At 40.3% G+C, this 13,680-nt stretch overlaps 1 pseudogene across 1 annotated transcript; it reads right to left on the bottom strand.

Annotated features, from left to right (window-relative positions):
• Positions 1-594: 594 nt before the first annotated feature.
• LOC308662981 (capZ-interacting protein-like) lies at positions 595-3,247 on the bottom strand (annotated as a pseudogene). Its single transcript has 3 exons — positions 3,204-3,247; positions 1,255-1,736; positions 595-1,160 (listed from the first exon to the last, which is right to left on the bottom strand). The product of its transcript is annotated as a capZ-interacting protein-like (transcript).
• Between the last annotated feature and the right edge of the window lie 10,433 nt (positions 3,248-13,680).

Below are 13,680 nucleotides of genomic sequence, written 5' to 3'. Positions count from 1 at the left end.
TTAGGTAGCACTCGAGCTCTCCCACGAAAGCCTCCCACTCTTCGGGGCGGTTACTATTGAAAAGGGGATACTGACCCAGTTGTGCCATTCCGCTGTCTCGGGTCGTCCTGCGTCTGGATCCGGTGCTGCCAATGGGGGTTCTTCCGTTGCTAGCGATTTTCCGTGCAGGATCCCACCCTCGTCGCCAGTGCAATGTCGCGTGGTCGCACAGATAGACAGACACTGAACTGGGTAGTAACTTCTTTATTGGGGTCAGGAACAAAGCTGGGGACAAGGGGTTACCTGGCGTCTCTTTATACCTGCCCAGGTGAATCGCAACCAATAGATTCAAACCTGGGCTTCCCGCCAGTGCAGGTGGCCAATAGATTTAAACCCTGGCTTCCCGCCTGGAGCTGTCAGGCTAGCTCCATTCAGGCTTTCCCGCCAAAGCGGTTATAGTCTGGAGCTGTCCAGCCCCCTGCTGTGCTGACATCCTGTGTATGCTGTTAGTCGCATACACTACAGTTTATAAGCAGGTTTTGCAATAGAAACTCTAATAATTGGCTTCCCATTTATCGCTTGCTTATTAATTATATTAGCACCATATCCTGGAGTTCAGAATAGTTTCATATTTAAAGTAGGTTGTGAAGTCCCAGTATCCTGTATGCTTGATTCATGATTTGATTCTTCACGTTCATTTATTCCCCACCCCCCTCTTTTCTTTATAAGTGTTTTCCAGGTTGGAAGCATTGCAGTTCCATGGTGTTTTGTATCTTCTGCAGTATCACTATCTGCATTCTTCTCTTTCTCAAGGTTCACAGTCCAATTTGGCTTTTCCTCTGAAAGATTCTGGTATGTCTTGTCTTCCTGGCTCTCTTTGAATTTTGTTACTTTTTCTGTATCCACTTCTTTCTCTTTGTTTTCTAATCCACTAGATTGTAGATCTGATGAGGATTTTTCATCAGAAGCTTGATGATTTTTCTTCTTATGATGATCTATGCTTTCCACAGGCACAGGTGAGGATTTCATAGTTTTATTTTTGTCCATAAATACACCTACGTCCTTCTCAGCTTTGGAACCATTTTCCTGAGGTTAAACTGTCCCTTCTAAATCTAGGTCAACTCCATATTCTGACTGTGATTTTTGAAACCTTCTAGATGGCAGTCTGCAATTTATTGATCCTTGTGTCCTTTGTTGTTGTTGTTAGTTGCGAAGTCGTGTCCGACCCATCACGACCCTATGGACAATGTTCCTCCAGGCCTTCCTGTCCTCTACCATCTTCTGGAGTCCATTTAAGTGTCCTTACCTTATTATAAAACTGAAGAGAAGCGCATTCTGGTGGTTGATCAAAACTAACTGGAGATTCATCAGAACTACTTGAATGAGTGTGTGGGCTGACAGGTGTGACTGGTGCACTGTTGCCTTCAATCCAGGGCTTTTAAGAGAAGCTCCTGGCAGCATAGACATTGGAACAAATGCCAAATTGGCCTGTATTTTTTCAATGAGAGGAGAACTTTTGGACTTTATCCTTATAGGCCGAGAAGCATTTGAGTATGGTTTTAGCTCACCATTCTGTCCTAGCTCCATCTTATTTGTATGGAGGAGAAGAGAACGAGGCTTTCTGTGTGCTGGTTTAGGAGCTGGCATCTCCTTCCCAGAAACTGATGATTGCTCTTGAAATTTTCCTGCTAGCTGGGCCACAGATGGAGATGGGCTTTTCCACTATCATCTTGGTCTCTGATGGTTTGTCCTCTCTGCTGTGCAGGTGTGGAATGGTGTTGGGAAGTATTTCTTTCCCCTATCCCCTTCTTTTATTTTCCCCTTATTTCCTCTGTTTGTTCAAAGCTTCTGACCAGGCAGGGGGAAAAAAAGAAAAGAAAAGAATAAGAACACACTGCTTGGGAGGGGAAAAAAAATCCAAGTTCCAGCTCAGCTTAGAAACTGTCAAGAGTCCTATGTGGCCTGCTGTAAAGACCTGGGGGGGGGAGGTTGCTTGGGAGAGGAGAGCTATCTGTGCAGTAAAGCAACTCTGGGTGGCTTACAGATCATACATGCTAATGGTGGCCATTTGGAAGAGTGCATGCCAGAAGCAAAACTTCTTTAAGTAAAAATAAACTCCAGTTGCCATTTGAAAAGCACTTTTGGGACAACGATGACCTGGATGACTGAGAATCTAAATAGACATGAAAAAGAGATGCTAGCTAGAACTCAATCAGAGAAGGGCGGGGGAGCCCCTACTGGCTTAACAATCAGAGAAAGAAACTTAGGAAGGATTCACCATAATGAATGAAGCAATTAAAAGTGACAGCAGGAAGATTGTACTTTCAGACTGTTGTGATTCAGGGTCAGCCTGTGGGTTCGGCAGTTGGGTCGGACGACTCAGAGGAGGAGGCGGGGGGTGTTGAAGTTCTTGCTGAGGGGATTGGACAGCTTGATGAGAGCCCCCAGCCAGGCCCCTCTCATCTGGTCACGACGCAGACCCAGCTGTGTGAGCCTGACAGCGTGGATGAAGATGACCCACAGCTGGCCCTGTTCAAGGACGCCCGACGCAGGAGGCAGTCAATCAGAAGTAAACAGAGGAAGGCAATGGGGCTCCTCGGAAGGAGGCAGAGAGAGGCCACGCCCTGAACTGTATTTAAGGGGAATGTGTGGGAGGGCTGGTTTGCTGAAGGCAACCGCTTGGATAGTTCCTGTTTCTTAGCTCCTGTTTCATGGTTGGTGTCTTGTCTTGCTCTGTTTTATGTGAATAAATTTGGCAGGCTTTATTCCAGCCTCTTGCCGTTTGTAAAGGGGTTGTCCCTGCTTTTGCTGCAGGGCCGGTAGCAGGCTGGTACAGAACAGAGACTTGCAAGGTTCTGTTAATGGACCCTTACAATAAAGTAGAATTAGCTCATCTAGTTCTGTTTTCTGTTTGGTTTATTTGGGATGGCTGACAATGACGTTCTGAAAAACGTACAACTATCTATGCTCACACAAAATGTGATGTCATAAACCATGATTACAAATAGCTGAATTCAAAGAAAACTTGAATGATCACCAAAGAAGCAAACTGTAGCATGATTTCATATGTCACTGGAATCCATCTATTGTATTTTGCTGTGATATCTGCATGGTGTTTGGGTTGATCTTTATTGGTAGCCGTATTTGATTTTAATGACAATCGCTTAAAAGGTGACAGTGTGAAATGATGTATACAAATACAGTAACTAAGGGAGGAATCTCACATGTCTTTGAAAAGGCAAAGGATGTAATTTGCTTTGGTGTTCATGGTGAAATCTATGATTGATGAATGGGGGATAAAATCAACTCCCAGACTGCTAGAAGGCCTTTTATAAGCCATTGGTAAAAGGAAAGGTCACTTTATTATTGCATAACTAAAAATATTCTCTGGATCCTGATTCTTATTAAATGGATCAATCAAAAAGTTGATGGTTGCAAGAATTGCATCAGCAACTTCTCCTGCTGTGTCTTTGCCCTGTGATCATCCAGAGTTTTGGATATTGCAGAGGTGATATTTCTTATAATTAATCTTGGTTGTCTTTTTCTTGATTCTCCAGACCTTTTCCCCGATGATTGCCTTCAGTGTAAACAAAAGATTTACAAACAATATAACTTGTGCCAGAAAGTCTGGGTGGTTTAATGCCTTCTTTGCCATATACTAGTCAGTGGGTTGAGAAATGAAACCTTGGCTGAACTCTTGAATAAGGGAAAATACAAAAAATAGTCTTTGATTATTGTTAGACATATTTGATAAGAACAAGTGGCTCTATCAACATGATCCTGCAGATTCATCTTCTGCTCTTGCCTCACCTAATTTGTGCGGTGCTGAAGCTGAAATGTCCCTTGAATTTGAAACCAGATGAAAACAAGCCACTGAATTTCTACAGATCAGGAGACACCCTCATCAGCGGAATTGCCTCTTTTGAGAATCTTTATGATGGTTCCTTCCTATTTGACTCGGCTCCCATTGCTAATAATTTTTTGTAAGTCCCTATGTCTTATAGAGGCATAGCCTCTTTATTTCTTGTGTGAGAGAAATTGTGCAGCAAGATCGTCATGGAAGAAAGGTCAGATACAAGCAACCAAGTTATATCAAGGGAGTCCATTGGTAGCTCATCTCATAAAGGGAAACTTAGCCCAGGTGGCAAGAAGCCTGAGAAGAAATTACACAAAATGTTCCACGTGTTTCTGCCTTAATTCATGGTTAAAGGACATTTGGAAATCCGTTTTGTGCTTTCCAAGATTCTGTAATTATTTTTCACGCAAGTATTACAAACATTTTACTGAATACTTTCACATTTACTGTGCTGCTTCCTTGAACTTGAGGAAGAACATCATATTCCTAAATTTAAAATACTACAGATGTCCCTTAATTGCGGACTCTATTCCCTTATCAGATTCCCTTTGTCCCATGAGAAATCCAGATTAGAAAAAGTAGATTTCAGCTAAATGAAAGGATTACTTCCTCTTAGTCAGAAGAAAACTAGGCATCTTATCCCGAGTGCCTTCCAGAGATTTATCATATTGCATGTAGATTCTGCACCGAGGGTGGGACTGCACTAAATGGTTGATTTATTCTTGTTGCCTCTAATCTGCTCTTCCACTAAAATGTTTCTGAGTTTGGTTTACTCCAAAATGAACTACCGTAGAAGCAATTTTACTGTAAAATTCAGCACTGAATGGAATACTCAGTTTGCTAAGATACAGGACAAATACAGGACAGGAGAGAAATGGGAACAGGGATAGATTTAAGTGTCTCTTCTGAGGCACAAGGCTGTTTTAAGTGATTCTTTCTAGGCCTCTAACAAATTAACCACTTGGAAAGGGAGAGGTATAACTCTAAGAGAACCTCTTGGTTTGTCAGACTCCAAAGATCTTAGGATCTTAGGTTTCCTGAAACACTGACTGCTCCCATGTAGGTCTTCGCTTCTGGAGAAGGTGTCATGGTGCAGGTAAAGGTCTAGAAACAGTTGGTTATATTTGCAGGGAAAGAAAATGATATTTTGATATCTGTAATTCCTGTCATTTTGGCTATAAATCAGTCAAAGAAACACCTTGCAAATAAGACGCGGAGGCTTTTGATAAGTACTTATTATTGTGATTACAATGAAAGAAGAATCTTTAAAATACATTCTTCTGATGCTATGCAGAATGAAACTATGATGTATCTACATTTCCAGAATAGATACTCCAGAGCACTGGAAAGCCCTGTCCTTCCTTTTTGCTCTTGAGGAGATTAATCAGAATCCCCAAATCTTACCAAATGTTACTCTGGGCTACACTATTCATGAAAGCGGATCCAACAGAAAAGGGACTGCAAAGGCTTTGCTGGACCTGCTTTCAAAGGGAGAGGCAGATGTTCCAAATTACAGCTGCGGAAAGAGGAAAAACACGCTGGTGGTCCTTGAAGGAACTGATGCAGACATGTCCATTGATATCTCAAATTTGTTGAACCCCTACAAGATTCCACAGGTAGATATATAAGCAACAGAAGTTTAACTAAGCTTAAACAAGAATATTACCTATATATACCTAAAGTGATGCAGCAAGACATACATCTACAGTTTGTTTTTCAGGAGGGATAAACATTTATAGAAATGGTAAATTTGGCGATGTGTAAAAGGAAAGAATTCAGAAACTCCACAAATTCTTAGTGTTTTGCATGTTTTATTATTATTATTGCTCCTATTATAATTTCATTATTTATTATTTCAAATTGCTAACTTTGTTTTGTTTGTCTTTTATTAACAAGTACAAAAACATACATTCATATTTTTTACATACATATCTTGTAGACTCACATACAAACATATACAAATAGATATGCATATACTGTATATCACAAAACAATATGACAGAATAAATAAATAAATTTCTTATTTCTTAATCACCCATTAATATAGTAGAAGACTGAAAGTATTATTGTAAAACAAATGCAAATGTATGCTGTTCCTTCAGTTTTTAATTTTATAGTATATTCATTATATTTGATTTTGATGAAAAGTCAAATGATTATAGTGCTTGTAACATTGACATTTAGAACAGTGATTAGTATTGATAAAAATCCATTTTTTTTCTTTTCTTCTTTATTCACATTTAATACTGTAGGGCATTTGCATAGAATGTAGTTTTATTGCATAAATTGTATTGTATAGAAAGAACAATACAATAAAACTGTACTACCACTGAGAAGACAGAGCAATAAATAGTCTAGCTCTAGATTTAATCATATATTAAAGGTTGACCTAGTTTTACACCAACATTTATGAATATATTATGAACCCTAATATATTTTTTTAGCACCACAATATTGTTTGGTGTATTTTTCATATCCTTTGATGGTTATATTTACATATACATGCATACAATAAATATGGTCATAAATAAATAAATAAGGATTAGTACTTTTACCCAAAATCTTGGCAAATATGTTTTAATTTTGATCTGAGACAAAATACTAACATTTTCCCTTCATTTCAGATCCGTTACAATTTTCCTTCCCTGGTTTTGAGGGACAGAAAACAGTTCCCTTTTTTTTACTCAACTTTTCCCACAGAAACAAACGAATATCTAGCAATCATCAAAATCCTCCAGTATTTCAAGTGGACATTGATTGGACTCATTGCTGCAGATACCGCAGATGGAGAGAAATTTATGAGACTCTTCACACCCATACTTGACCAGAATGGTATTTGTGTTGTTTTCACAGAAACTGTTTCAGATAATTTTGCATTCCATCATAAGGATAAAGAAGTTGGCCTTTTCAACAAATGGAATGAAGTCAACATCTTAGTTTATCACGCTGAAGTTACAAGTTTTGTAGAAGGATTTTCAGGTGTATTAGATTTCCTGATGAGGAAAGGGGGATATGTTGAGGATAAAGTTTGGATCATAACGTCTATCTGGGACCTCACCTTACGTATGCCATTGATTCCAAAGTTCAAGAACAAAAGCTATCGTATCTTTTCTTTACTTAGTCGCACAAATAAAAAAATAAATTGTGATCATCTTGAACAACTTGAATCTTTTACTGAGAGATTTGTAGGTCAAGTATTTTCATGTTCTTATTTAAAGCATGCCCTGTCTGTGAAAGGCTGGACAAGATGCACAGAAAGAGGAAAATGGAGGCCAATGTCTCAAGAGCTGAGGGAAATGGTTCTGTCTCAGAATGGCTACCACATTTACCACACCATCTGGACCATTGCACATGCTTTACACATGGCCTATTCTCTCCGATCCCAAGGAAGGGCCACAAAGAATGGAAACAGATCTGGAGTTCAAACAGTGGAGCCTTGGCAGGTATTTTTCTTTTTCATCACAAAGATTTCTGCTGAACAAGAGAATCTACTCTCCCATTCTGGAAGTTTTGGCCTTTTATGAGGATTTCTCTTAAATAAGTTGTTACATTTAATTTTGTGTTTACCTGATTTCATGAAGAGGGGAATTTGTCTGAAATGGTATAGGGTTTCCTGCCTGAGCAGGGGGTTGGACTAGAAGACCTCCATCATCATCATCATCATCATCATCATCATCATCATCATCATCATCATCATTATTATTATTATTATTATTATTATTATTATTATTATTATTATTATTATTATTATTATTATTATTATTTCTACTATATCTTAGTCCCTTTATTCTGAATTCGTCTGAGGGCAGTTTCCAGGTATCTCAAATCTGTGAGGTTGGGTCACCCATAACCCTGAAAGGAAGTCAACTCACTGGGAAATAACTGAGAGGAGAGACAATTATCAAACCAGCATTGTTTTGTTCCATATCAAGTATGGGTAGGAAGATCTTCAGCTCAACTCTAGAGAAATGTCCCTGTCCTTAGTCCCCTGACTGAATTCCTGAATTATAGGAAGGTCATCTGTGGAATCAGGAGAATTTAGAATCTTGCTTCTGTTTTCTGCCATTGATTCATTTCAGTTTGCTGTTTTAGCTTCACCCTTTCCTGAGCATCTCCCAGTATTACAATAATTCCATAGAGGGAGTCTATTTGGACAAGAAAGGGGACCTGGCAGCTGACTTTGACATCATGTATTGGGTGAGGTTTCCCAATTGGACTACTTACAAAATGAATGTTGGGAGTCTGGAAAGAGAGAAATGCTCAGAAGACACATTCAAGTTCAGAATGGACCAGGATGCAATCAGAAGGGCCGTGCAGGTCGATGAGGTGGGGAAGATAATTTATTTCACTTCCACATATTTCTATGTCTTGTTTAAAATCTGTAGCTATTTCCAACTGTGCCTTTCAACTGAGGGTCACAAAGACACCTTCAGGCATAGAATTCAGGGATCCATTTTGATTTATGTTTGTTGTAGGAATGGCAGACCCAGAGACATTCTGCATGACTCTTTGCAGACCACTGAGACATTCCTGTACCCAAAAAGTTTATTGTGTGCTATTGGGCTTCATTATACCCTTTGTCAAATACCCACAAGACAGTCACAGAAATTAAACTTGTTTTTTTCCATCTTCACTTGTGTCTTAGGTAGCTCTGCAGATTTAGATTCAGGAAATTAAAACTTGGGTCAGCAGTTTGCTTGAGTCCTTCCATTTTAGATCTTTCATAGGGACATCAATTCCACCTATTTCACTGAATGATCTTTTTCTTTATCTTCAGCCTCTGCCAAGTTCTCGGTGTGTAGATAGTTGCCTGCCTGGATCTGTCAGGTTGTTGGACACCATGAAGCTAGTTTGCTGTTACAACTGTGTTCCTTGTGCAGAAGGGACCATCTCCACTGAAGAAGGTAGGTGACTCGAGAGAAATGCTGTCTACCTTTCCTTAGTTTTTAATATCCACCATTACTTCTATCAGCTTAATTGGTTTTTAGCTTATCTCACATTTTTATTTTTCCACAATTAGCAAGCAAGAGAATACAGAATACAGAACAACAAAGTCAGAAGGGCTTTTGAGATCTTCTAGTCTTGCGGTGGCGAACCTATGGCATGCATGCCACAGGCGGCATGCAGAGCCCTCTCTGTGGGCACGCGTACTGTCGCCCCAGTCCTAGGCCTTCAGTCCTGTCCATGAGCAACCTGCATCAAAATCTCCCTGGGCAAGTGGCCTTTTAAGCTGGGTTTTATAAAACCTTTTTGTTTTAGGCCTCTGCCTCCCTGTGCAAAAAAATAAAAATAAAAGCTCAATTTATTTATTATTTATTAATTTAATTTGTATACCACCCTTCTCCCGAAGGACTCAATCAATCAATCAATCTTCAACTTCTTGAGGGAAAAAAAAGATCTTGCAAAGTTGGAACTGATTAATTGATCTTTATTTTTAGTCTCACAGTGGCGAGGAAGTGATGTGTTGGAGCTGGAAAGAAGGTGCTCCGTGGGGTTGGGGGGGAGCGGTGGGAGCAGGGCGCTCCATGCGAGGGGTGGGGTGGGGCCTGTGGATGGGGTGGAGAAGCAACACGGTGGTGCTAGCATGGTGGTAGACCAGTTGCTTCCTTCCCTCTGTCAGACACCTGCCGAAGCCGTGCAGGGTAAGGTTGCCATTCCCGCCCCCGCCCAGATGCCCTCGCCTCCCCCAAGTGTTTTTTTTATTAACCTGCCTTTCAGCTGCATTTCGTTTCTCTGTTTGCTTCTCAGCCTTTGCCATGTGTTTGGGGGACTATCGGTAAAAAAAAAAGTAGTTCCATCAGACTTTCGAACTTCTCATGAGATCTTGAAGATCTAGAAGTTCTAGAAGATCTCTAGATTTCATTAGTTTTTACTTGGTGGGGAAAATTGCCTTCTCGCTATGAACGACACAGGTCATAAATACAATCTTTAATATCTGAAATAAAAGTAGTTTTCCAATATTTCCAAATTATTTCCTTAGCAATGAGTTTCTCAAAACAGTTCAATTCCACATTTTTGGAATTAATTCAGCATAAAGTTAACCTTTTTAATTCTGAAAGATTTCTACACCAGTGAAAAAGATAGGTTTTGCATTTGTTTCTTTGCAGATGCCAATCACTGTTTGAGATGCCCTGAGGATCAGCATCCAAACAAGGACCAAGATCAGTGTGTTCCTAAGGTGATAACTTTCCTATCCTACACAGAAGATCTGGGGATCATCCTTACTTCTTTCACTCTACTTTTCTCTTTCAGCACTTGCTTTATTTTAAGCATCTTTCTTAAGCACCTGGAAACTCCAGTAGTTAAAGCCAACAATCGGAACCTGTCCTACCTGCTTCTCATTTCCCTCCTGCTTTCCTTCTTGTCTTCCTTTCTCTTCATTGGCCAGCCAAGAAGAACCACCTGCCTTCTGCAACAAGTAGCCTTCAGCATCATTTTTTCAGTGGCTGTCTCTTCTCTCTTGGCCAAAACCATCACAGTAGTGCTGGCCTTCCTAGCCACCAGGCCAGGCAATAGTGTGAGGAAATGGTTGGGGAAGACTTTGGGCAATACCATTGTCCTTTGTTGCTCTGTTGTTCAAGTTATGATCTGTGCTATTTGGTTGAGCATCTGTCCTCCATTTCCTGACTTGGATATGCATTCCCAGGCTGGAGAGATTGTCCTGCAGTGCAATGAAGGCTCAATTGCAATGTTTTATACTGCGCTTTGCTATATGGGCTTCCTAGCAGCTGTTTGCTTGGTGGTAGCATTCCTGGCCCGGAGGCTGCCTGGGGCCTTCAATGAAGCCAAGCTGATCACCTTCAGCATGCTGGTCTTCTGTAGTGTTTGGGTCTCCTTTGTACCCACCTACCTCAGCACCAAAGGGAAGTACATGATAGCTGTGCAGATTTTCTCCATCTTGGCCTCCAGTGCTGGACTGCTGGGCTGCATCTTTTTACCCAAGTGCTACATTATTGTTTTTCGACCTGATTTGAATAGAAAGGAGCAGCTCATTCTGAAAAACAAAATAGAAATGTAATTTTGAATATGTATAATTTAGCAAGCACTAGGGGACCCTTTGCTTACTTCTGTTCCTCCAACAATTTTTAGATCTAATATGACCATTTTGTAGGGAAGCTCGTTGTATCTGCTTTGCATTTGTATTCTAAGGATCATTTAATTTCTTTCAAAAAAATCTCTTCTTTTAAAGTTTTTGTAGAATCAGAACTTTACATTTTTCCAAAAACAATAAATTGTCAAAAGATGAAGAAATAAGTGAAAAAAGTCTACTGTAGAAATCAGACTCTAAATGTTTTGTAAGAAATTGGCTATTATATGACTATGTGTAGATCTGTGAAATATCTGAATCTTTTTTATGTTGTCACATCAGATCTCTTGCGTTCATTCTGCACATGATACTTTTCCTGACCTTGAGCAGTCCCTCTCCTCAGAAGAAGACAATGGTAGACCACTTCTGAAAAATCCTACTAAAAAAACAGGACAAACTTGTTCACTCAGTCTCCAAGAATCTGCCATGAATAAAACAGAGAACCTCTCCCTCAACAAATTATTCATGGTACATGGCAGGGTTGAGTACTAAATACTTTTCCATAAATTATGTTGCTGAATTTGATATATTCTTCCTTGGGAAAAAACCTGACTAAATAAGTGCTTGTTTATAAGTGGGTATATAAGTCTTTCTCTCTAGAGAAAAGCTTCCTAAATTTGACTTAAATCTTAATGCTAACCTGTTCCCCAGTTGGGCCCCAGTCTCAAGTACTGAAATAAAAAAGTTTTTTAGTCAGCTAAAGCCTTGTAAAGCTCCAGGCAATGACCTTATTAATCCTGAAATATTACACTATAATTTGTAATTCTGGACCCCAGTTCTTCCTTGCCTGTTTACTTATATTGATCTCACTGTGCAAATCCCATCATCTAGCCATCATAGTGCCTCTTCATAAAAATAGTACCTGAGACCTTCCTGTCAATTATAGGCCCATTAGCCTCTTAAATACAATAGGTAATGTGAGAAGTTCTATATCAGGGGTGGCAAACCTATGGCACGCGTGCCACAGACGGCATGCCGAGCTGTCCCTGTGGGCACGCGTGCCATCACCCAAGAGGGAGGCGGGGCCAGGCTGCCCCAGCCCCTCTCCACGTGCTCCTCGGCTCTTGCTTTCTTTCTCTCTGCAGTGAGAGTCAGGGAGCATCTGCAAGAGCTGGGCGGATCCGGGCTGGATGGTAGAGGCAGCTGCAGCACGAGTCCAGGTAAGCCTCCCGATTGATTCCACGCCCCCCCCGGGCTGATCATTTTACGATGCTCCAGCAGCCCGATCTGGGCATTGGAGGCCTGCAAAATGCTTCTGCTGCCCAGATCTAGGGCTGCAGAGCAATTTTGTTCCCCTCCCCCAGCCAATCTGGGTAGCAGAAGTGTTTTCAAAGCTTCTGGAGTTCACATCCATGGCCGTGGGGTGATTTTACGATGCCCCAGAGGCCCGATCCGGGCATTGGAGGCCTGCAAAATGCTTCTGCTGCCCAGATCTAGGGCTGCAGAGCAATTTCATTTCCCCACCTCAACGGCCGATTTTGCAGGCCTCCGAAGCCCGGATCGGGTCGCTGGAGCATTGCCCACTCAGTGGCCACGCTCCCGGCACCCAGCGATGCATGAGTAGGTTTTGGGTTGCAGTTTGGGCACTTGGTCTCAAAAAGGTTCGCCACCACTTTTCTATATCAAAATATATTTTATTCTTTATACTGTTTCTTTCTTATCTTAAGACATTAATAGAATCCACAATGGTTTGAGAAGCAGCGTTTCCACTAGATAATTGACAGTCAAGCTGAAACTAAATTAATCAAGTAAACATAGCAAATGGAGGAAAATCCGTTACCCAAATTTCCTCAAACTCCCAAATAAGTTAACCAAACCTAATTCACATATCAAAGGATAAGATCTGCAAATGCAAATAGAATTAATTAAATTAGGTCTTCCAGCAAAACTGCATGTTCACAAGAATAAACATCATAGACATACCTACACACAGACACACACCTTCAAGTAGACACTAGAATCAGCACGTAGACACTTTGACATCTAGGACAAGCTCCTCCTATAAAAATCTGCCACTGTACCCCATTTCTCTGCAGCTGCCCCTAAAGGGAAGTGGTTTGCTTTTAGGAATAAATATTTCTTCTTTCCTCACAGTTGTCTGGATCTCATTTTATTTATTCTTGCACAACCCCAGCTTGAGTTGGAACCACAAATTATTCTTCTGACAGTAAGTTTTATGCCAGACATTTGTAAAATAATTTAGTTGACTGGATCGACCTAGAGCATAGATTTGCAGTTGAGCAAGTGGGTTTCAGGGTTAGATTTCTATGGAGATGCCCTTATATTCCAACACCTACTGAAAAACAGGCTCAATATTATATAGTGAACTTATTGATTAGAGACATAAAAATGGCAATTCCAGGGATTACACTTACTTTTCTCAAAGATACCAATTGCTTTTGCAAATAGATATGATACGGATTTCCAAATTTCTGGCTTTGTCTTTGAAAGTAGAGACTTTACCAAAACCTGATCACAATCTGGTTAACTTAAGCCTTAAAAAGCCATCCACAACTTTTAGATGGAGTCTCAATGAAACATTTCTATTGAAGGACTGTAGAGTTAAAGATTGTAAAGAGAAATTAATTGAAAATTTTGAGAACAAAAATAAAGGTACAGATATAAAAATAGTCTGGGATGCAAGCAAAGGTATAATTGGGTTATTTTATACAACACAATAACGAAGTGAAAAAGACGACCCAGGAGAAAATGTGGGAAATTTTAGAGGAAATTAAAATAAAAGAAGAATTAAGGATTC

This window comes from Vipera berus (assembly GCF_964194415.1).
Source record: "Vipera berus genome assembly, chromosome: 2".
In the NCBI taxonomy this organism is placed as follows: domain Eukaryota; kingdom Metazoa; phylum Chordata; class Lepidosauria; order Squamata; family Viperidae; genus Vipera; species Vipera berus.
This window is presented reverse-complemented; position numbering and strand designations above follow the sequence as displayed.